The sequence below is a fragment of the Neodiprion lecontei genome, chromosome 1 (genome assembly GCF_021901455.1).
Source record: "Neodiprion lecontei isolate iyNeoLeco1 chromosome 1, iyNeoLeco1.1, whole genome shotgun sequence".
NCBI classification, from domain to species: domain Eukaryota; kingdom Metazoa; phylum Arthropoda; class Insecta; order Hymenoptera; family Diprionidae; genus Neodiprion; species Neodiprion lecontei.
In genome coordinates, this window is record NC_060260.1 from 26,482,580 (window position 1) to 26,508,923 (window position 26,344).

Genomic DNA, 26,344 nt, shown 5'->3' on the forward strand with positions numbered 1-26,344 from the left:
GCTCGGCCAAAAGGCTCAGATATACGTGTCCGCTGGCTGGTGCAGATCAGGAATTGAAAAATATCTGTTTTCAGCCCCCGACTCTGCACTCGCACCTTTCACTTTGGAGCCTCTCTTTCAGTTTTCCACCCCCTCGTAATCGTGGACCCACATTGCTCGCGTGCCAGCTTTCTCAACCTCGACAATGTTCGCGGCGGAACTCCGTCTTGTTCCCGGTGGTAACACTTCGGTTTCCTAGGGGCTGGGTTAAAAGCTACTTTGTATTGGCCGGGACGCTCGCGCCTTGAAAACAAATGAACTCTCTCCTCCCTTGTCGGGGCAACAAAAGGGAGAACAAAACCGGTCCCTTGTACCCCGTTGCCCGGTCTTCAAGCTCCTTTAATATCCCCTGCGAGCCTCTGATCTCTCTTCTTCCTGCAGTCTCATCTGTTTCTCTCCTTTCTTTCCTGTTATTCATCCTGGTACTGGAACGACTTTTATATTGCCAACGGAATGAATTACCTGCTCTGATCGCGTTCGTTCTCATCTCACGTCACCCGGTGCAACAGACCTGCACACTTCCTAACAATATACGAGATGTCGACTCTCACGGCGTATATTGAAATCTTTCAACAGAAATTACTTACCGTTAGACATGATCGTAAAGTTGAACTGATCGCGGAGACCCACGTTTGTCGAATTTTACAAATTCAGAATACACGGGTGCATTGTATAGTTCAATTGTCACACAGGAATTACTGTACGAGACGCATCAGCCGTAACGTCAATCGTATATATCGAATCGTTCAAAGGCCTTCTTTTGAATCACGTTTTTCCGTCTTGGATTGTCCCTTCAGCGTTGTCGAACACTTGACTGATTGTTATGCCGCGATTCTCTCGAATCCAAGAAGCTTGATTTCAAGCTTCCTTCAAACTCACTTCCCTGAAGCAAAAAACATACCCTCAACGAGTACATATTCGTGCTATTTCATTAAAACGAGTGACGCAGTGACTCCTGTTATTGTGTCGAGTAATTGAAAGCTTCGACGTTGCGTCCTGAGGCTATGCAAGTAAAAAGCCTTACGCTCTGTTGTAGATCGTACGCATTTCGTCGTGCAGGTTCTTTTCACTGCATGATGATATTCCGTTCCCCGCGTGCATTTGAAAAACAAACAATAATGCATTCGCGTTCGTTGGTTGCGGCAATGTACCAAAAATAGGAGCTAAAGTTGAGCTGAAAATAAAGCAGGCAAGAGATGAACCAACTCGAGCGGAACAGAATATAAACGAAACAAGAACTACCTAGTTCTCCATTGTTATTCCAGTTTCTTCTTACCGTTTATTCTTCTTCTCTCACCTACTCTCTTTTCTTACATCCTTTCGTCCTTTTCTTGTTTCATTTTTTATGAACCTGCGTACGCGACTCTTTTCCACTTTTCTCACCGTTTGCGATTTACTAGCAGTAAGGCGGACCTTTATTGATATAAAGAACTTCCGCTGTGCGGAAGGTGATACGGCGTGAAGGTATTTCCTCCATTACACACCTCGCTCGTTGTAGATTGTCAGATGAAACGTTAGACTTGCGTGCTCGTGTAATATTATATTACCTGTACACCTGTAATGCGCCTATGTCAAAGTGATCTAACACTTGCGAAAGTTTGATATTCTTACCGGAAATCCGGTGTTGAAGTGAAACAGGGTGAATTCTTTCCCCTCGTGGTTCTCCTACAATTTAATGTTCAGAATATACAACTCTCTTTTTATCCACAGGAAAGTTGCAAATTGAAACTTATAGTCGATACGACTGTTATAAAATATACGTGAAAAAAATTCAGGAGCAAAGAAAACGCTGATTCGTTTAGACAAAATTAAAAAAGTATCAAAGTATCAGACACCGGAGAGTTTCGCGAATTGTAAGTATTATTCGTTCGTCCTACACGTGGAAGGAATTCCCCAAAAAAGATGTATACAGCGAATCTCAGATATTTGAAAATCAAACAAGTTATTTTTTTTTTTGCGTCATCCCCCGGACGTAAATTTGGCTACTGGGGGAAAATATATAACGTATCGTTAGCAAAGGGGAAGGTTGGTGGCGGAATGAAAAATAATGAAAAGGGTGATGAATATCAAATTTGTCGATCGGTCGAATGAAGATTCAATTAAATTCCCGAAACACGGGCGTACTTTCTGGTCCAGCGATCAATTGCTTAAGATCGCTCGCCGTCAAACCCGCCTGTGGTTTAGGCACGCTTGTTTATCGACGAGGCCCATTAAGGTCACTAAGTGTTCCGTTTGCAAAGCCATCCGGGAGGCTGTCCCATCGAAAACGATCGATTATTCCCCAGAATCCCCGGCATTCCAATGTTTGCACAAACCAGAAATCAGTCGGCAACGTCACGGAACAATCCCGCGTGCCACATCCACCCCCGGGGTTCGGGATTACCGATCGATCGGTTCGAGTTCCCGCCACTACGAACAGGCCCGGGATGGGTACGCACTTTTCCTTTCCCTTGATGCTTTTCTTCCCGTTCGAGAAATTCTCGCTTATGCCTAATCGAAGGCGAATCGCGTTTGCGGAGGTTGGCGCAGGAGGCATGGTCCCAGGATTTATTACGGCGACCTGCGGCACTCGGTAACTTTGACTAATGGGGAAAAGTATAGACTTGTTCGCCTTGTAATTTATACCTTTTTTCTTTTCACCTAGCCCTCGGGTCATTGAATCTTTCACCTTTCGACCATCGCATCTAAGGTTTTTCAATGGTAATTTTCGGTGTCTGGTTACTCGACAATTGAAATCTAAAAAACTTTCAATGGGAAATGTTTAAAATGTCAAAATGGAGCTGAACTAACTTCGTATAAATAATATCTCCTGATAAGTGCGAAAAAAGAATTTCATTCAAAAATTAAATCTAAAAATACAATGACTCTAAAAAAAGTCCAGCGGCTGGTGGATTTAAAAATACCACACAATCATAGTGTTCCATCGTTGAGTGCATGTACTCTCTACACATCACTGGAAATTAATTTTTATTGATATAGATAGTAAGCATTTTGTAGATTGTAACCACTAATGAATCGGCATGTAATATTTTTGAATCGAACCAAGAACCTGTTAAGCGAGTTCATTCCAAGTAGTTTGAATAAGGAATTTCTTGCAAGCGAAATAAGTTTTGATCCGTTACAATTGGATAAGAACGATAATTTTTTACCATTGAATGAGTACATAACCCAATAACATAATTGCTCTGGAATTATTATTGTTCTGATTAACTTCAGTTAGAATTCGTGGCTTCAAAACTATTTCTGCATTGTATTATTTCAATTACAATTTGATTCACTTCAGTTACTTACCGCTGTTCCTTGTGCTTTTACGCTTCCTTATCCTCCTCTGCTCCCGGTAAATTTTCAAAAGCCTATAATTTTCATTCCTCTGAGATACAATTGTTACCTATAACCGTTAGTCATTAATTTTGTCGTCGATCCCACCTAGTGCAGAGCTTTTGGAAAAATAATAACAACCCTTCAGATAGGAGCCTGTATTTTCCCCGTTTGCCAAAGTTTACTCATACCAGTCACCTTGAGGGAAGCTTTTTCCGTCATTAGAGCACCTCAGGGCTGAGAGGATTCCCTCAGGCTATCTCATCGGACAGTTGACTACCAGGCGTTCGGCCTACGGGGACCCTTTTCTGCTCTTGATTTATGGCATGGAGCACCAGCTACGTATCGTCGTATCACTCGTTTAAGGGGAAGCTGGAGAAAAAGAACTAAGCTTCCAACATCGTACCACCGTTCCGCGACGCGATTGGAATTCAAATGATAACGATGCTTATTCGAATATCTCGCAGATTTACTCCTGATTCTTTACAAATATAGGTGATTCGGAATTCTCAGCGCGTCACAGGCAACCTCAGGTGAAAGAGAATCACCTCAAAATGAGGATGCGTATTGTATAATGTGCCTGCATAGACGACTCGTTTTCAATTCTTCGACTTAGCAATTGCGTTTAATTTCATTATATTTTTTACATTGTATATACCCGAATAATGAATAAAAAATATTATATTTCATTAACCATGGGATATGAAAAAACATAGCGTTAGTGTAAATAACTGAGTGTTATGATTGTGACGAAAATCGCCATAATCTAAATGTGACTTTCCGTCCGTATATACACTCATGTTTTTTACTATTTTTTTTTTCACACCCCGAGGATGATATTGTTTGGAATGCACCTTAAATTGAGTGTTAGGTATCTTTATTAACGCGGCACGCAACTCCTCTCTCTTATCTATCGAGGCACACGCGTATAACTGCACACTTTCGTACATTGGCCAATCAAGCACACATGTGTGCGCCCATTACGCGAGAATGGGGTGAACCACCCTTGCGGAGTAAACATCTCTTCACGTACGAGCTAATTTGGTAACGGAGGAAGATAAAAAAAAGTGAGGGCAAAAAATGGGTAGCAGAGAAAGAGGAAAGTACCTCCGCAACCTTTTCACTGCTCGAATATTTCCATCATGGCAGTACCAGGGATATATTCACGCGCGAACATACAGCTGGTGAGCTCTGTGATAACATTTGCAAGCTCAGCTAGCGAGCATTGGCAGCGTTTCGTCTCATCACGTTTCCGCTGATGTCACGCCTTCTTCCTTAACGGACGTGTTATCTCCTTCCGAAGCAAACATTCCGCCGGTTTATTCTTTAATCAACGCCGTTTTATCTCAGATCTTTCATCTAGCCTAGAGCCGAAGCTTTCGAGAAAGCATTTTTTAAGCCAGAGATATATATTTATTGCAGATTGAAAGCCATCCGGATCAACTCGAGGATTCCGGGAACAGGCTGAGAATCTGTTCCATTAGCGGTAGTACATCCCCGGCTTTATACTCTAGTGATGTTCGTACTCGTAATGCGATTGGAAATTCAAGGCCTGGGGCGTCTCTCGTTGCAGATCGATAGAATAGCGCGATGAATACTTTATCCTGTATACTTAGACTGTGCGACGGAACACATCGAGTTGATCGTTTCGAATTGACTGGGGAAATAATACAACAGTGAGATGAATTCTGTTCGATCAATGGTGCGAAAACAGCTTCAATGCGAGGTGCAATACGGATATCCATTTAGCAGAATTCAATTTTCCAAGGTCAAACGGTAAGCGCAGCGAAAGCCGCCGGTTCCTAGGATCCTGGGGATACCCAACGGGAAAATCGATGTATCAGCGGGAACGGAGACTGTGCTTCAAGAAAATGTCGAAGAATCTTTTGGCGGATTTTATTTTTAGCCCCGCAACCCTCGTACGTAGGTTATCAAGGCCGAGCCAAAGCATCCAAGAAGGGCCAAGAATTTATCATTCGTAGAGATGCCTAGGTACACGTGGGTTGGTGGATTCTCTACGTAGGGGATTGAATCCGTTGCGTATTTCTCCGGGAACTTATTATGAGGGTTCCATGTAATCGTGGGAATCGCCCACTGCTGCGACGGAATTGTTCGAGAATCAAGAAGATGTAGAAGATGGAAAACGGCGATAGACGTGGGCTTGAAATGCGAAGGACGACGAAAGGGAAATGAGAAATTACAGTACCGAGTCAGCCACTCATCCGTACCTGAAAAGTATTGCCGGCTGAACGCAAACGGTTGAATTCGGGTCGTCGGCCAATTTTGGGACAACGGAAACCAGGCTTGATTCTTCCGGTAGATCTCGCCCGTCTTCTTAGCACTGAAGACATTTCGTCAACCCACTTTCATCCCCCATTGTCTCACTGGTGTGACCGAGTTTTGGCAGCCATCTATCTGCAATCCGCACGCTGCTCCGCGCTTTGTCTTCCTGTTCTTCCGCCCCTCGCGGAAAGGTGGATTAGGGGTGTCGTTGATTTCGAGAAAACGCTAACCAGCCCTTTACTGATCAGACCTTGCCTCTCACTTCGTTTAGCATCGATCTCACGTAAACGATTCCATTTTCATCTGTTCGATATTCTCTACTCGCTGTTTCCTTTTTGCTGCCAATTTTTCGCTACACGCCAGATGTGGAATATTGCAACGATCCCTGATCCCACACTCTCAGTTAGTGTTACGTATGTTGCTTGAATGGTTAAAAAAGTACTTTCAGTACGAAAAACGGCTCTTTTCGAACAAGTTTCTATCGTTGGAAGAACTGTCCAATGCCAATTGCACTGTACTCGTTGAATCTCACTCGCGTGGCAATGTATGACACTTTTAAATGTAGAGCCACTCCAGACGACGGTATGAGGACAAGTGACTGCGTTTTACAGTTAAAAAAGAGTCTCACTCGTTTCATGATTTGCGCGTTGGTCCGTTTCGCATATCCTTTCATCAAGTCTGCTACTGTCAACGATGCAGAGGATCAGAATCACACGGTGATCCAGAATTACCGTTCTTGATTGGCCTAACAATAATTGATTTTCGATACACATATGAACATGGCTGCGTAACGCACTAATTTGTTGCCCAGTGATTAAAAGTACGGCGGTGTATTCAATTGATCGCTATGAGCACCGAAGCTAATCCGAGTTTCGCGTGGTGGATAGCTCTCGATTATATGCACGTGGTAACGCATCCCTGCATCCTCTCAATTATAAGTTTACCGCATATGTTCGTGGAACTCAACGAGTATCAGACTCTTGTTGATTAAATTTACGATCATCATTGTTATCATTCATGCCGCTATCGTGATAATCATTGTCATTGTTTCGTGATCCCAAAACTGAAATGTTGAATTACCTTAAATCACTCGAAGTGATTCTCGAATCAATTAGTTTGACGTAACTTGAAAATATTTCAAATATCTGTGAATCGACTCGAGTGACCATACATTCGGTTTCATTTCGAGGAACGAATCCAGAGAGGGGATTTATAACAGCAGTCAGCGTATACGCAAGAAATCCTAAAATTGATCACGCGGTTTTTGTCGGTACGTGACCATTCGCTACGTGTGGCTACATTCAATAGCCGGTTATATTGGCAACGTGAATTCGGTCAAGTTACATCGAACCACCGACACGTGACACGTGATACTCCGCAGGCCTGACCGATAGCTCGTTAGGTCCGAGCTTTATCATCGAATGAAAGGTGTACCTTTGGACCTGATTAGGGCAATTAAGCGTTGGGCAAATTAAGTTTTGGCGAACCTAATGGCGTTGTTGTCGCCGGGGTCGTTCTTAACAAGCCGGGCGTCTCTTGGAGTCCATAACTTAATTTCTGGGCCTCGGATCCGCGGCTATACGCTATTCGTACTCCGAGCAGGTCCTCGGGGTGGTTCACGACTGCATTCTCATTCCCTTTACCAATTTAGGGACGTATTGTCGTAAACGGCTTTCCTTGCCGCACGTTATTCCAGGGCAGGGAGAAAACTTGGCTTTTCTCTACCTATGTCGGGAAACAGTGAAACTTCTTCTGATGTAGCGTACTTCTATGTTGGTAATTTCAACTCTGTCCCAACTGTGGGAACTCTTGTTTCTTTATACCATCGTTACAGACGTGTGACTATGAGGCTTTAAGACACTATCTTCTATGCCTCCTAACGGAGGTGAATTTTATCGCAAGATTGAATAACGACGATCAAATTACCCGTTCGCACCCACCCGGCACGCGAAAATCCTCCGGATTTGATATTCACCACGATTTTCAGATCATGCGACGTACTTATGTACCTCTGCATAAATTTAAGTATCAACCGCTTATTATCTTACCATGGATATTCTTCCTGAGTACGGATATTTTTGTATACCTACCCTTTGATCTCAGATCTTTACCTTTTTTTTTCTATCATACCTGAACGTATACACAGCAGTCTTTTGAACAGAATTATAATTGCATACCTAAAACATTATTCTGTTAACTATGTAAACGAATTCCTCACATAGCAATTTCTTCTCTGACAAAGAGTTCTGACATTATTATGTCGATATCACTTGGCGCATTCGTTTTGAGTGTTGACTCAAAAATATTACGTTTGTCTTTAGATAACGCCTTTGATTTTCCCGTTTACATAATGTCGACGAATGGTCGATTGTGCGATGAAATTGTAAAATACCACGATGACGAGCTCCAACCACTTGGATCATGAAAGTTCACATTCGAGGCCGAGGATTACGCCCTCGACTAATTGCCGCAGATTTTGAATAACGTACCACAAACCAAGCACATTTTTCTCTACTATCGTGAGCATATTGGAGACACTTAAAAAACTGGCCCAAATGACGGACACTCAATGTATGAGAGACAAACGCGGAATTAGTTTGCGTCGGTAAAAAAAGTAAACTAAATTACCTTCAGTTGTAGTCTAACCTTTCGTGCACCTAGTCACGCTTGCAGCTTAAATTGCAAGTTTAAATTGTACAAACCACGTACCGCAACCTGTGTAAGAACAGTTTCAACTTGGCAGGCGGAAAAACGAGAAAGGAATAAAAAAAGAAAGCAAGTACTTTGAATACCCGTTCAGCTTCGAAATTGATTTAATAATGTTCGTGACGTGCGAATGATATTATCCAAATGAAATTTGAACGCGACGTCGAAGGAATGAAAGAAATTCATTTCAGGAGCATTCCCATTAAACGCGTTACCAACTACAGCTGTCCTCAATTAATCAGTTCAACCGGATGTCATGGAAGAACAACCATGTCGAGAGGACTGCGAAAAGACCTATCCCATACTTTCGGAATAATAGAATTTCCCCTCCATCAGTGCGCATATTTTGAAGCGCGGTACAGTTTTTTTCTCTTTTTGATTTAGGTACCCGATTCCGTTCGACTCGACTCGAATGTGACAAGGTTTTTTTTTTTTTTTTTTTTGCACGTCGTTAGCGATGCGTATTTCGACCGAATCAATACTGCGACTTTTGTTCGCCGTTAAAAAAACGCGTCGTAACTGTCTGTTTTTTGAGGATCTTTCGTCACCACGCGACGCGTTGCACCGTTCCTACGTCATACTCATATTTCTTTAGTAGTTGCTTAAAGTCGGCTGAATCTCTCGACGGGGTCTTCAATGAAATTTGTAACGTGGAAAGTTCTTCAGACACAGCAGCTGTCGTGTTTTGTTTTCTCGAGTCTTGTTCCATACCCGTAGACTTTGAGCTGGCTCAAGTTGAGCTCAGGGGCACAATTTAATGGCCAATTTGCAAGTTACGAACACGTGTACAGCCATCCGATTACTCAAACTACTCACAAGTGCTCGAGGATATTAGCAGTGGGACGATTAAATGAACAAAGCCGCGAACAGTCAAAATTCGATGCGCCTTTGAGCGGTCTGAACAATTGCGATTTCTGTACCTACTTTCATATTCTTTCATTTCAACTGTACCGGCGGAAAGTCAACAGGCTGTTTAATTCGTTGCCAGTCCATTTTTCCACACCAGAGATTCACCGCTCTAGCTCAATCATCGCTCGTCGCGGTTTAGTGGAGGTTTATCTATTGTGTTTCCGTCACGCAGACGTTTTACGTCTTGTATTGTATCCCTTGTGTTTACCCCGCGATTCATCCCGCAGCATCCCGTTTCTCCATTGTACCTTAAATATCGCGGCATTGTTGCGGGTAGAGATAAATGCCGCGAAAACGCTGACTCGATTCTCGGAGCTAAGTCTTTTTGAGATAAGTGAATCGTTTGGACTAAATCGGCCTCGGATGAAGACCAGAATCGAATACTGCAGCCGTTTGTATTTTTCCAATCTCAAAATCGATCCCGGGCCAAAATCCTTCCGAGCAGAAATTATTGAAAGGATATTACAACTACAGGAAAAACGATAAAACGTTGAAGCAGAGATCCGATGTATGAATAACGAGGATAAGGGTGAAATGAAAATGGGGGGGATCGGTTTCATTAATTCACTGTCATGCTAGTGGAACAAAAATGTAAATACAAGCTTGGGATTCGGAAATGTATATATTACAGTTGCCAATACACATGAATGAATAATTCACGCACTTCGAAAGGGCTGACTTGCTTTCGGCGAGTACCGATCTTGGCGTTCTTAACTCGCCGGGGGTTTTTCGCTAAGAGGTAAGGCGAGTGTCCATCACTCAAGGAGTGTCTGGCACAGTTCACTCGGTGCGTCTGACGCCCGTCTGAATTTTCTCCTCCTCAATTTCTTCATTCTTCCTCTCCTTTCCGAGGGAATCTCGTTCTATCACGTTCCAACACAATCGCCTCAACGACTCAACCGGATGTCTCGCTAATTCGTTTCTCTCGCCTACTCAAAATGTCACTCGAACAAAATTTCACAGAAATAACAAGCGCTCGAGGTGCGGCTGGGAAACGAGTCGTAAAATTGATTCAACATTTTTTACTCGACTTACTACCAGACGAAGGGAAAGTCTGGAATCCCCGCACACAAATAACGAAATGAACATTTCGTTTTTTTTTTTTTTTTATACCTTCGCTGCTTTCATGCGGAAGCGTTTTTCATTTTTTATCCACGGAGGGAAACAAGCGAATGGGGCTGCGAATCAATCGCTATCGCTTTATTCGCAAAATTTCCACCGCGATCTATGGACGCATGCATTACACTTGGCTGCAGTACATGCAGCGTTCGACGATGGATATTGTGGTCGAATGTTTTGCCCCAGGGTATGTATGTGTACATCGGTGAAGTCGATATGCGTTATCCCAGAAATTGAGTGGACAATCAACGAGCAGTTATGTACAAATGTTTCATCCGTTATTTCCAGAACACGAATAGGTATTTTTTTCTTTTTTGTGTTTTGTATTTTGTATTTTCGAAAATTGTCAACCGCAGTATAATACAGCTTGTTTGACGTAAACGAATGGAATATTATATTTGGGTAATCACGAGCGAATTTAATATTTATTCTGCTTCCTTCTATTTTTGCCCGTTTCATGTTTTTCATTTACATACATTTAACTCCCCAAATATTATGCGGTAACGAAAACAGGATCGTTCACAAATGCATTTAATCCAATATCCTTCACGTTGATTAGTGGTGTTTCAGTTAATTTTGCAATGGCTTTACAGTCGAAATATTATACCGAATGGACCCGATCTGTGTAATATTAAAAATGAACAAGAGCTTGAAAATCGTGAGTACAAAAGGAGAGCGTATTCGGGTGGAGACAATACCTATTCGAATTCTTAAAAGAAATTGTTGCGCCTGGACTGGCAAAAAATTCCTCTTCAAATAAAAAAGAAACACTTCGCGCGATTGAGCTTCTAAAATTGAAGTCGGAATGAACTTTTTCTTTTCTTCTCTTTGTTTCATTCATACCTTCTGGGGGTTCAGTTTTAGCAATAAAGAATTCCTTTCTCAGTGTTCAATCAGAGCACGTATCGAATAAAAAGTAAAGTAAAGGAACGAAGAAAGAATATACGACAGCTACAAACGCATCTTTAAAGATTTAATCAAAAATCAAGTCCCCGCTTTCGAAATTTCAATACCGGAACAACGTAATTTTCTCCTAGGTTGCAGCTACCAATTTCATACAATTTGCGAAGTCTGCAATGCTTTTGCTACACTGAAAAAAATTTTCACTTATTACTTAAATTACTTATTACGATGTAAATTTATGTAACGACAATCTTTCATGCTTATATAATCGAGCGAGATTCTTTTCTTTCTTCTAATTTTTTCTCTTCTTCGTCTCCTTTCTTTTTTTTTTTTTCCTCACTGTATTCACGTTTTGTTACGCTTGGAATTGGATCCTTCTCTCGGACTAATTTTCTCGAGTCTCTTTCCACAAATTCTATAAGTCGTTTGCCGTCGATGAAGGCGACTCGAAGGATTAGCAAGAAAACAAAGGACATTTCGAGACGGACCCTTCTTTCCATCAATAGACAACGTTGCGGGAGAAAAGCTGTCGAGAAGGCGAAAGAGAGGGCAGCGGTAATTCCGTGATAAGCCGGCTTTCTAATTTCAGTCCCACCAGCTTTTTCGGTGAAACAAAGAGCCGACGAATAAACGAAGTCACTTGTACGATGACGAATTTTCGCCAGTCCAGCGTGATCCTCGCTTGGAATACTTGCATTACGACTCTCGGCTTGAAAAATCGAAGGTTTGACGTCACGCCGCGAGAAGCTCGGAGCCTTGAAAGCTCTCGACGAATGAACAAGCCAAGCCGACTTTGCCGTTGGCCTGCAAGATGTTGGAACATACTTTAACCGGTGACGATTACACAACTAGCGATGGGAATTAATTCTCTCCTCCCATCTCTCGGTGGTTATATTGCAAATATATACCTGCTTGCCTAGGGTGTCTGCAAACTTCCAGAAGAATAATTTCCCAACGTTAACTCTCGTCACAGTTCTAACTTCATCTAGATTCCTGACGGTTGAATAATTCTAAACAATACACCGTAAAGTCTACTGTTTTTTTCCCAAGATAACCCGAGAAAATTATGGTACCTTTTATACATTTGAATTATATATTGACCCTGCTGCAAAGTAATTCTGAACACTTTTACGAATTGTTCAGCCTCGTGTTTCTTAGAATAATTTAGTACGCATGCTGCTCAGATACCAGTCGTCAATTCAATGAAGACGGAATTACGCGAGGTGCGAAAACAGGCAATTTTCATTTCAAGGTATTATTCAAAGTCCTGCAACACTCTGGGGATAATCAAATGTAAGCACCCCGGCACTGAATTAACGAGTACGAATATTACGACTTCCACCTGTTAAGACATTTCAATGTTGCGCTGTTCTCCGCATCTGAGTAGAATACATAGGACTGAAAATAACAAGTTACGATAATTAAAACAAAACCCGAAATTTCATCAATTATACATCAAAATTAGACGTGCGTCAACTGCAAAGCGTTATTTTTTTGAATTGTATTTTTTTCTGTTTCCAGAACTCGCAATGCACGCCAATGATTGAAATTTAGCAGCAGTTTCGGTTCAGAAGGCTGCGTCAAAGTGGACAAATAAAACACAAGGTATTTATACACGTCATTCTGATCATGTACTCGTTTAATTAATTTCCATTACATGAAAGCTCGATGTGCTCGAGTTAATTTTCAGCATTGTGCGTGCACGTCAACTGCATAGATTCCCTCGTTCCCCGGTATACAAAGCAATTGTGTCAACGTTACCTGCAGCGATTACGACGCGCCGCTACTGTATTCTGCATGAATGTATTTCAGGCAGACGGCCCTTTTTTCAATTAACCCTACGCGTATTGAAAACTTGAAAGCTGTGTAAATGTGGGTAGAAACACTTGGCACTAATACACCCTGAGCTGAAAAGTGTTTTCATCATTTTTGTACCCCAGATTTGTGTATCGCGGTTACTTTCCTTTCCCTGCCATTTGCTCCAAGTTATCAGAGTTAGAGTATTTGACTGAGCCAAAGTCGTATGGATTCACAGGATAAGTAGCGCATGAATTACATCAGACAGAGAGCTTAAGTGCCGTTCGCTCGACGTCTGGTTTTCAACTTGGAACAACATTAAAATTGCAAATACAACTACACTACTTCGCAAAGTGAGATGGCAAGAGAATAAGTTAATTTCCGCGATTTAGAATGCTGAAACTTTTCCATTCGCTCAACTGCAGGAAATAATATGTATAAAATCAAGTTCTATTTTTCTAGGATCCTTCCATTTTTTATTTTTTTTTTACTCTGTAAAAAAAATTTCAAATTTTTCATGTGTGATTAATTTGTTCAAAATATGTTGTACTCTTCGCGTTTACGCGTAGCGAAGACGAATCGCGCAACAGAATTAGGTGTGAACTGGGATAAGGGCGAAGCCGTTTTTAGCTTCATCTGCAATTTAACAACGTCATTTCACAACGGTGTTCAAGAAGACGGCAGCGGCACATTGTGACTTTGCATATTATTCAAACGGCCTTTTTTGCAGTGACGTTTCACGTATAACTTGTTTCAATTCCGTTTTCATGGGCGCTTTAAGTTACTCGACAAATAGCTTGGACTGTGAATATAATCTCAGAGCCTGCGAGTGTCGTTAATTCGAATGTTATTGCGTTTTGTTCTCAAAGTCAGAGATTTGCCGTCAAAACACGTAAAAATCTACCTTTGCAAATTTTCAGCCGGTAGAGTTCACTGTCTGTATGAAGAAAAAAATTTTGCGACAGTAAAAATAATTGGTTGAAAGTTTCGATCCCAAGTTGGAATAAAAACATAACCAAATTTCGACGAATTCTAACGACCCTATGAAGTCAAAGTTCAAATAATCATTTTGTCGATCTTTCGTTACTGCTATTACCTGTTATACATAATTATAATTAAATTTCGCGTTATCTCCACGTGCTGATTATCGCATCGTGTGATAATATCGCTTCCAATTCGGCCGAATCTTGGCCTCATGCGAATTCAACCCCACGGAACGATAATTGTCCTTCAAATTGCGCGATTCCTGAGGGGTTAAAATTAAGGAAAATGAAACGGGTCCTTCTCCGTGCCGTCGTATGAATGCCTACAGCTGCCTGAGATCTACATCCTGATTCCACATCCCTATTCGCACGAACCGCGAACATCTTGGAGTCTTGTATAATTGTCGGTATAAGATAATATTATACGGTATGGTATGCATGTGCGTGTGTTCCACTCGAAGATCGTCACCCAAGTCTAATTCGCATCGAATTAAATATCGTATGGAAAAAATATAAATACACTTTTCCCCAAAAATCATTTTTTCGGCATTCTCACAATTACAATGACAAAAGCAGTGCAAATTTGAATTATCGATTCCAAGTACTGTGGGACAAGAGGAAAGGATAGAAAATTTAATAATATGGATAATAATTTTTGACGAATCTTACACCAGTCTATACGAAAGATTCATCTTTGATTCGAAAACTGTCAGATCGCTTAGCGGCTAATTGGCGTTAGTAATACGTGATTCATCTGGCTTGATGCTTGATTGAGGAATCTAACTGAGGGTTGACGCGTATTTATACATTCTACAGAACACGAGAGTACAAACATAATTCGCGATAATTCAAATCTCCGCAATCACAGTAGCCGGGAGATGAAAATAAAGCGCTGGGATACCGAGAAAACTCGTCAACATTCACCCTCTGGCGCACAGCCGTCCAAGCTGTAGGTTATAGACTGTTATACGTGCGGGACAAAACGAAACGGGATGAACAAGAAAAAGCGGGTGAGGAAAAAAAGCTGAATTTTGGGTGTAAAAAAAAAAAATGAAAAAATAAAGGAAACGAAGAGCAGAAGCCGTCGGAGCGTTGCCTGTTTTCTCCTCGCTAAATCTCGCCCTCCTCTCTGGCCATCCTTTAATTCTATCTCTCTTTTTCCCTCTTTTTCCCTCCCTGCAGCTTCATTAGAAGGCACTGTATTTATGCTGGAAAAGCAGTTCGCGTCAGTGTGCGGCGTTAATAACGCGAAGGTTTTTGTTATGCACACGTTATTCTGGTCAAGGATTATGAACACACGGGTATCACGCGAAACTCGACGGCTTGGCATGCAGATATGCGAATATATGTTCACAGACTCTGCTGACTTGCCATTCAAAATTTAAAACGCGCTGGTTGATACAAAGGGCGTATATATTTCACGTTATACGCTGTACGTCGGACCGTGAGATCTATTTTATCACCTGTGAAACGGGCGCGTGCGCATTATAAATACCGCTGGCAGCGCGTTTATCTGATTATTCGATAATGGATCTGATATAAGCTTTGTATCACTATTCAATTTGAATTTCAGGTTTACCGAAATACGTGTGTTATTTGAAGCAACGTGTCGTGAATCACAAAAGGAATGACATTAAGAAATGTGAAAAGAAAAACCGATCGTCCGATCCAAGTTACTATTCATTTATTAAAAACACAATATTTAAATTGATATTCAACAACTCTCTGAGTAATATTGATGTTTTTTGGCTGATAAATTTATATTCTCGTCTTCATTTCCTTCGATACATGACGCACACACGTACAAGTGATTTTTCGCGAGATAACTTTTTTTAAACGAAAAAAATCTTCATCGAACATTTGATGCAGAAATTATACCTTTCGTTGAAAAATTTTTAGGTGAAATAATGACCGGAATTTTTAAATTGTGCATCATACAGAAAGACTCTGGTTTTCACGGAATTTCTCAGATGCAGATTCAAACTTTGACGTCAAATCATAATGTTCAAAGCCAGACTAACTGTAAATTGTGTCTGTAAGTATTTCGGTTGCAAAATTCGCTGCAGGGTGTGTTCACTTTTCGTGACGCAAAACTGGGAGCAATTTCAAGGAATCGGCCGTCACGTTTCGGTCAGGATAAAATTTTGAGAGGAACGACCTTTTGGCACAGAAATCAAGGCGTGCAGGTTTTTGGGATAAATTTTAATAGAGGTTGCGAGTCGTGGAGTCGCGAAAAATCTGCCGTTTCTGATCACGTCCGTGAATCGTTATGCCGCACAAAGTTGGAGTTTCTCATTCTTAGTACAGTCCAGTGAACTCGCTTACGTCACTCAAGTATTGTTAAGGCTTCCTCGCCAACTTCACTGTTCAGTATCATTTTCCGCGCCCCCAACTTCCGACAATAAGAAAGCGGCTGCCTCCGTAGAAACTCAAAGCCCAAATTATGTCGGAAACTACACTCGGCGAAAAGTGTGACGTAAAACTGGCTTCTGCATTTGAGGTATAAAACACAGAACAAAAAATCTTTCGTCGCTTGATTTTACAACATGAAGTAAATAAGTAAGTAAATTAAAAGTGTGGGGTTGGAAAACTAATGCACAAAAGCTGTGAGTGTGAACAATCGAGTCAAATTTATCTGAGAATATTGCCTCAACGTTGTATAGAAATCGGGAATTGAATCTTAAAAGTCTGATTAGTGACACTTCTTGGAGTAAATATTTCATCGAGACATTTTTGTTTTTTTTAAGTACTCCAATTCCAATTACGTCCCAAGTCCAATTCAATCACGTGAATTTCTCTGCATCTGCGAATTAATACCGTGACCTATTGTATATTGTTACAACGGTGCATCCGATTTCCAAATTCAAAAGAGGAAAATTTTGTTCATTGAGAAATTATCTGGTCAAATATTTTCTAAAAAAGTTCAAATATTCATGGTGCAGAAGTCTGAGACATCTAGAAATTCAGCAATTTGATACGCTGTATCATTCCAACGGTCTAACCAATTTCCAAAATTAATCCAGTATCTTTTTTTGGTCAGAGATTATCCAAGTGACGGTTTCCACGATTTTTTTTCATACATACACAGAGTGAACTGAAATGCGAAAAAAATGATACTTTTCCGAATAAAACGAGCGATCGTAGAACGAAATTGAGCAAATCTACTAGACTTTCAACCATTATGAAGCAATTTTCCAATATGAAGTATCGACGTACAATCTTTTCGTCATTACTCCAGCTATTTTTATAGATTTAAAAAAAAACATCCACTCAGTTTCGGAGTACGGAAATATGATAAACACTCAATTTCGGACTTCCTAGTAACACAATTAATAAATAGTATCGATTTCTTGTCAATCAAACCTCTTCAAACCCTGACATAATTTAGCCATTTTCGTATCGATTATACTTGGTTTTATTTAAAAAAATAAATAAATAAAATAATGAAAGATGATGAAAAATTCGTTGCATGTATTACGAAAAAATTCCGTCCAGGTAGCCGCAAAGAGGTCCCCGTCAATAGCTAGACAAAGAACTTCAACTAGAGCAGGTGCATCTACGATAGGGCCTTTTGTTCCAAAGACAATGACGCTGGCAGACTTGCTTGGTCTCAGCTGAGGTACGTGGGATCCAATCATCAAAGAAATCACGCTGCTTTAAGAAAGATTCGATAGCGGCTGCACTTCGTTTATCTCGGATACACGAAACACCTGATGTTCGTTCTCTTTTCCTGCTCTCGCGATCTCTCTGCGACATCAAGGTTTATTGTCAGCCTTTCCGAACGTCGAAAAGTGAAGAGAAATCAGGTGAAAAAGTTATACATGGCAGCCGCTAGTTAAACGGATATTCATTCACCTGTTGATATTGTTCCTACGTTTTTGGTTGCACAACGTCGCAACGAAACCGCAAGAGATTCTCATTTTTCCAAAATTTCATCGTTGAAAGACGAGAGAGAGAGAGAGAGAGAGAGATAGAAATTAGCATTTCAGGAATTTACAATTACCTGGTGCAAAATAATGGCTTCAGATATTCGGTGCTAACACTCAGACTCGAGAGACTCTCTCAAAGTAAGATACACCGATGAAAAGACTTAGTAATTTGAAATTCTAACGATATTTCACAAGGAATTAAATTGCGCGTGATTTATTAGACGGAATTCAATGAAAAGATCAAAGCTAGCTTACCCTTGTCAGAGTTAATCGTTAAATGCGCAGTGCCTGCAGTTGGTTCCTCGTGTTCCTTCGATTTGTATCTATTTTGCTTTTCAAATCATTATATATAATTATTTCACTTCAAATTAAACTACGAGTTTATTGCACTCCCGGATGATGTAAATTCCGACGAACTACGTATAACGAAGTCGAATTGTAATCATTTTTTTACAAAGTGAACACTCCGCATTGTCAAAATTCCATACGGTTATAATTCTCTGAATAATATGAATTGCGTCGTCTTTTTAAAAACCGTAGGTAAATTTTTCGCCAATTCATTAATATCGTTGAAAATTCGACGTAACGGTGAATATGAATTTTGAGCATCCAAAACTTTCAACCGCACCCTAAAATCTAAGTGTCAAAAATTCAATCATGAATGATACAGAAAATAAAGCAAAAAATTTTTAACAAATTCTCCCCAAGAGGAAAATTCAGACATTACTTTGCCTCTCGACGACCTTCCGCACACAGAAGCGCGGTGAATAGCCGCGAAACGAGGCGCTTATTTTGGCATCCCTCTACGGGCTAGCAGTGGAAAATTATTGTCCTCACGATATCGTCCATATCTCTCGATGGATTAAACAACCGGTTTCCCCAGCAGTACCGAAGCTCCCCGCAATACGTTACAATGATAATAATAACGAAGGCAACGCGGTCTCGCGAATAGGTACGTACGTGTAACGAAATTCTGGACGACTCGATTGCTGCAGGTATGATATTACATTGCGCATGGTTTGATACGTGGGCGTGTATCGAGGGAATCTGTGAATACTGACGTTTGGTGAATTTAAAAACAGCTCGATCACTCGTAGAGATAATTTACCGCAAAGCCGTTCAATCTTCACGGAGAAAAGAAAAGAGCAGATTTTGTTCAAAACTGCAGGAAAAGAGGGACGCCTCAGGTTTTTTGGAAAAATATACTTTGTAGAATGCAGAATTTACTCTGGAAACTGTGAAAACCACTGTGTGCAAAGTAAAACATGCTATATTTATAGGGAAAAATATAGTTGACGAGAGTTTTTTTTTTTTTTTTTTTTTACTAAAAACCCTGATGTGTCCCTCTTTTCCTACAATTTTAAGTAAAATCTGATCTTTTTCTTCCCTTCATCTTCTGACGTATCAAACGTGCTGTCGAAATATTTTCTCCAAAATTTGTTATAATCTTATCCTCTTTTTTCTGAGTCTATTGAATTTACTATATAAACGATTATTGCGGGTTGATAATTAATTTCGTATTAGTAACAAAGAATCCTTTGAGATTCTGCATTCGACATTCACGATTGAAGCTTTCGATAACATTTCATCAAAGCCGGTCATGAATTGATAGAAGAAGTTACACATGCTTTACCTACAATATTATTTCAGCTGAGCGTGCAAAATTTAAAAAAGAGGTTTTTCTTCTCTCATGTTTAGACGTGGGGCTTGAATGTTTTGGAAAGTTTCACGGCGGTATTTCGGCCCGCTGTGAATAGGTATCTGGCTTTTCTCAGAGCATCTCACCTCCTTCGAGAAGTGGCGCGATATCCGCGCAGGTGTGGCGTGATAAAAGAGAAGATGAGAAGCGCAAAGATGGATGTTTCAATTTTCGGTACGTGCCTATACTAGCTGCTACGGATGGGCGAAATGGCCGAGGAAATAAGAGCGAAGAGAAAAGTGAAAAGTGAAAAGAGTATGAAAGAGAAGAAAAGAATATCAGGAAATTTGAAAAACCGCCTGGAATATATATAAGCGATAAGTTCAGACTGAAGAACTCTTGCCTCCAAATGGACTCCTCGCATGGATACTTACTTACTGTCTGTATAACCAGGGACGCCTCTTTTCATTCACTCGCAGTGCAATGTCTTTCGGGATAAATTCTTACCGACATTGAGCCGAAAATTTCATACGTCGAATGGATGAATTTTTATTCCTCTTTCATAATTTTCTCTTTCATCACCTCAAAATTTCACGTCTGATGGCGTCTTTTAAATGAGTAGAATTTCACCCGATCCTCCAACGAATAACAAATGTTACACATTCACAGTCTGAACCAATTTTAGTCATTTAACGAAGAATCTTCAGGAGCTTATTAAAATTCAAGCCGAAACGTATATATTCTAAATTCTATCATTCCTGTTCGATAAATTAGTTATATATTTTCTAGGAGGGTAAAATCAGGGTACAAAGCGAATGATAGTTTACATTGTAATGTAAAGATCTCGCGTTACGGAATAAAATTGTTGACCGAAAAGAAATGATCCAACAAACACAAATAAATGAAGCAATGAAAAATGCTTATATCGGCGATACGTGATTCTAGATAGAAATCAGAAACAAGACTGTTTTTACAATAATACTGTAGTTGACTGAGCAACCTTATTCATTTCGTGACATATGAAAGCTCTCACATGTCTTTTATCTATGACGACCACTGGATGAAAGAAGGGGGCAAAACGGGTCATTTCACCCTTTGTAGCAATATTATAAACTATCAGGAAAGCATTGTTATGAAAAGTCAGCTCGGTCAGTTACGAATGGTGCTCAAATCCATTTCTGAGTTTGAATTCGGACGGTAATCGTTGAAACTTAAACGTTTTACGCGCTGAAACTAGTCTTAATTTCATAATCCCAGACATAATTTGATCCTGAATTATCCGAGTCAAATCAAAGTTTCAGTTTTCCCCCGAGACGCAGGTTGAATCGCCGTGATCCCGGAGTGCCGTGAGTTAGAATACCAAACCAGCATTTCTAGTCTGTGGTCAGAGATTGGACTCTCGCCTTACTCGTTGTACAATCTCCTCAACCTAAGTTTCAGCTACCTCCCGGTAGAATTTCACTATGAAACTCAAGACGTGGAAACCCGACGGTGCTTGATTATACCCCATTCATGCAACGACTAAGCTGCAGGTTTAGCGAACAGAATTACCAGCTCAAAAGTACAAAAATTAACGTCTACACATCGGGAGAAATTTTTAGTTATCGTTACTCCACATTACTTGACTTTTTTTACTTTTTATCACAACAAAGAAATACAGTTTTGAGGTTTGAAATGAAATTGAGTTTTTTATCAGTGTACCACATGGTTGAGTATACATGTGTTACGGTATTCTTTTTTGTTACGGTCACTACGACAATTTCACGCTAACGCTACAATAAAATGATTTTAAGTCCTTATTTGACTGGAAAAAGTTAGTAAACTAAAGATACATACTTCACGGTGCAGTAGCATGAAAATGTAGTAACCGCACTAAATGTATAAAATATCTCTCAGTGCAACAACCACGACAATCCGTCAAATGGGCAAATTATCTTACGACAGTTCAACATTCTAGATAATGTATATAAAAATACTTGCTCACTATAACGGGAATTCTATCAATCGTTACGATTATAGTCGAAAAAAGTTGTGATTTTTTCTATCTGTTTTTTTTTTCTTACGCTAACTCAGGGTAAGAATTAGATTAACTTCTGCACGCGAAAGTTGTGTTGAAATTCCACGGTTTGTTCTTCTTGAAAAAATAGTCATATGTCATGTATCACGGTAACCGATACTATGGGAACGGGGTTTACACATCACACAAAAGTTAGAACAGCAAACTAAAGAGTAACGACGTTTATCATTTCTAAATGAGTGTGCCGATTACTCGGTATTATAACTTTACCTCGTCACAAAGTGTTGTTATTAGTATCGCTGTACACGATATTACAAGGAACCGCAATCCTTAAATAACTCACTGCCAACAAAACTGGAAACTTGTCGCGTTAATAATGTATCTTTTTTTTTTATACCGTACCCGCTTACTTCACGTCAATTTCGTTGGCGTATCCGACACCTTGTCCGCGAATAATGTATGTAGAAGTTACGTATTTCAAAAACTTTTCTCAACTGATTGGTGAATATTGTTTCTATAGTTTCACTTACCCGAAATTTTCATACCTCGTATTGTGCGCTAACTTTGTACACGTTTATACGCTGTATAAATGGACATATCTATAGAAATAGACTTTATTAATCATCGGAGCAATAGTACAATAGCTCTCGAAATATGCGATCATTAGTCGGGCCAGATTGTCACTTTTGACAAAACAAATACCCGGGATTAAACAAAGTTGTGAAATTTGAAAGCCGGCCGCGAGCGGCTTCGATGTTATTTTAACAAAGGCCAGTTTTCGTGGTTCGGAGGATACATTATACCGAAATAAATGAATTTATCAGGTAGCAGCTCGAATCCAGAAAGAATATACATTAGCGTGTATCAGACAAAAATAATTTATTATTTTCCACCGCGGCATCCCTTAAAAGGATTATTTTTTTCTCTTTTTTCTTAAATTTTTTTTGAATTTATGAGGAAACACGTTGTAGCAATTCAATTATTATTTTACACTTTAACACTGTAGCATTTCTCAAACATCAACTGGAGACTTAACATTACAAGTATGGGTTTTCTTTGTGTCGCAAATTGATACTAAGATTGATGTAACTTATGAAAAAAAAAATTATTCACGATACCTCATAAATTCAAAAAGAGAAAAATGTAAAGAAAAAATTAATAATCAACTGAGCGCGATCTTCCACGTAACGTAGAACGCTCATCTCTTGACAGAATCTTTCTTTTAACCTAAATAAACTTTAGGGGGTATAAAATCACAAATAATTTTTTTCTGACGCTCATAAGTTTCATATTTTTAATAGCATTACAAATATTATACATATACGTTCACAATATACGAATATACAACGTATGTATCTTTGCATCTCTGTGGATATTATCGAACGAACTTCATCACCTACAGGATACAGAAGGAGATTTAAAAAAAAAAAATGTACAATCTTAGATATTCCGGCAAGAAAATTGTTCACCGAAGTTCCGCATCCCGACTTCCAACGACACACTTCGAATGTCAAACAGCATTTGTATGCCAAAGGATCACGTACATCTCCTGCAGATGAAAAATAGTTCAAAAAACATTTCCGAAGTTCCGTTCATGCGTTCCAAGGATATTCCCAGGGATGTAATAATCTGCGTTCGTAATTACCTGATTTCTTTTCTCAGCCTCCGTGTTCAAAACTCACGAAGAAATCTGATTTAAATCTACTTCCATATAATGCATGAGAGTGAAAAATAAAAAATACACACTTGATATGATAGAATTTATTATTTTTGACCTGACAATTTCAAAAACAATTTGATAGATCGAATCAAACAGCTAATCTTACGTATAGATATTTTCAAAGATTTCGAATGTTCATAAAAACTGTTCTAATTTGTTGCAGCTGATCCGATAAAATGGTTCAAAATTCTTCAATCATCAAATTTGGAATGTCTATAGTATCATAAGTCTTCGCACGCGAAAATTTCTTCATTGTTTCATGTTCGTCAATGAAGTTGCCAGGGTGAGATTTCCTCGTATTTGGAATGTTTGGTATTAGAATCTTGTTACGGATCCAGAATACCGTGAGAAGTTATATCGTATCCATCGTTTTTGTCCCGTTGACGTGAATTTTTTAAAAATAATTCACGCAAGATTCTTCCGCAGTCCCTTGAGTTTGACAACGGAAATGAGATAACAACCGGTTGAGGTCCGGAAGTCGAGGACGAAGATGGTGTCACGAAGATGGATGGCCCAGATAAAACGTCAAGGTATCGGTTTTTTCCGCGTTACCGCTTTTCGAATTTCCACCACGCTTGATACATTTTTTTAATTTTCAGCTTTTTTCTTCCATGCCATTAGTGCAAAGAATGTAAATATTGCATCACAACAATCGTTTTGCCGAATTATTTCTCTCGCATGAAGTAATTTCTCATAAAAGGTGATTCCACGCATCGACAGCGAAATCGAATAATTGTTTTTTAAAAACATTATATTTGATAGATGGAGATTTGAAAAAAAAATTTTTTGCTCGCTGGAGGTAAACAATGATATCGATAATAGTACCCTCTGAGTTAATTAAGTTAGTCAAAGTTTCTTCGACGCCAACCAAAAAAAAAAAAAAAATAAAACTATAATAAACGGGAACGCGAATGGTTAAAATCAGAGTTTGACGTCATCCTCGAAAACTGAATGATTAAATTTTTGAAGTCTTGTTCTGCACTCGTACTGGATATAATCTTGATTTGTTGAGCGAAGGGTGAGCAGGCGTTTTAATCGTTACACCAGCTTTGAACGCGTGACGTTTATCGGTGGATAAAGGAGCAACGGGAGAATTTTGCACATATTGGCTAATGCGCCGGTGGATCAACGTACATATAATCAATGCTTATATATATATACACATGTATGCATATCGCCAAATTCAGAGGGAAAATGTTTAATTTTCATTTTGTTGAAGATAATATTTATGCCTGTCTGGTTATGTGATGAATTATTCAACGGGAACGTCGGCGAATGACGTATAATGCACCACCTGCACGAAATTCTCGTATATAATAGATGTATCTGGTGGATAACGTGTACCACACACACACACACACACACACACACACACACACACACAGAGAGAGAGAGACACACAGAAGCCCGCAGCTCTGCTTTCGACGCTGTATATCAATCAGTAGCATGGCGTTCATATATCCATGAACGAGGTTGAAAAAGCATCGTCATCATTTTACCATTAGCTCTCAGTACTGTGAGTGTAATTGATTTTTAGCCACCGGCCAACCGATCATTACCCTCCGAACGATTTTCGTTTTCTTTGCCCTTTTTTCATTCACCCTGTAACACGTATCGTTTTTCTCTCAATCTACAGCTGAAGTGCCTTTATACGCTCAAGAATCTGGCATAATCAAAAAATTAATTGATATGAACTGACTGATTGCATGCATCTGTATTTCTTTCACAAGACGTCTAACTTACAGTTTGTTCTATGAACTGCAGATGATTTTTATGAATTCGGCATTGGTCGTGAATGTACGTTGGAAAATGTTGACTCTTTTACTGATATAAATATCTGATTTCGATGAGTATTTTCATTTTTGACTACAAGTGAAGAATAGAGTTCGGCATATAAGAAGAGAGTGAGTTTTCCACCTTTAATCAGAAGATCTAGCGCGCGGTACTATTATTTTGAATTACAGTCACTCGTATTACATTTTCTTATTCACTATTGCGTTAATTTGACACTGCTACAACATTAAATTGCTTTCAAGATGTTATTGAATTAATTAAACGTACGTAGCGAACAACGGGAATAAAATTAACGTTACAAAAAGCAGTCAACGTCGTACATCGACAATTCGTACGACGTACATCGAATCGTTACTCGTATCTCATTTTCTTGCAATTTCGACAATATTCAAATTTTCTCAACGTTCTAAGCGTCAGTCGTACATAAGCGCAAGTCAAACTCTCCGACTCTTATGCACGAATGACTTATACACAATACGCTTTGGCGATAACGATAATGGACGTTGTATACCCATTTTCACATGTGTATTATACGTAGAGCATTACATATCGAAGAAAGGATGTGGGTGGTGGTCGATTGATACATCAGCAAATGGTTCGCACAATAGAGACGAGGTCTTTTTTTTACGTCCCCGTTAATGCTTCTATTTTCCCGCCTCCCCTTTTTTCATTCGTCTTCTTTGTACCTATCGGACAAAGACCGACTGCCAAAGTGGGCTAAAGACACCGAGGCACGTTTTCGGCTAATGCGATGTGTCCAATGTCGATGCTAAACGGTCCTGTAGCCTCCCTACGTCGGTCACACGTGCGCCAGGACCTCGAGGATCGGGGGTTGGGCTGCTCATGATCGATGACTGGGGTGCATGTGACTAAAGTATTACACCCGGCTCGTCCCTGTTACGTGTTATCGCCTTCTCCTCCTCCTCCTCCTTCTCCGAGTGCCTCGCTTCCTCTCTCTGTCTCTCACTTCACCCTCCCACCTCTCTCTCTCTCTCTCTCTCTCTCTCTCTCTCTCTCTCTCTCTCTCTCTCTCTCTCTCTCTCTCTTCGCTGCAGTGACGTCGACAAGCGGCAAGCAACGAGAGACGGTCGACACCCGGGCAGAAAGCTCCTCTGATTGTGAGTATTTGAAACGAAACCGCGGAAGTCAGGTGAAAAGCAAAAGTCCAAATGGCGATTTTGCCCGACG

At 40.0% G+C, this 26,344-nt stretch overlaps 1 protein-coding gene across 5 annotated transcripts in view; it reads left to right on the forward strand.

Moving 5' to 3' along the window:
• LOC107221926 (octopamine receptor Oamb) overlaps positions 1–26,344 on the forward strand; it is a 120,388-nt gene that overhangs the window by 64,247 nt on the left and 29,797 nt on the right. For 3 of the 5 annotated variants that reach the window (XM_046731398.1, XM_046731414.1, XM_046731387.1), the window contains exon 2: positions 12,799–12,882. The exons of 1 other annotated variant lie outside the window; for it this stretch is intronic. The gene's annotated coding sequence lies outside the window, so the exon portion shown is untranslated. Of the gene's footprint in view, positions 1–12,798; positions 12,883–19,684; positions 19,860–26,344 lie in introns of all 5 variants that reach the window. One more of the 5 variants, XM_046731394.1, reaches the window with a different exon arrangement.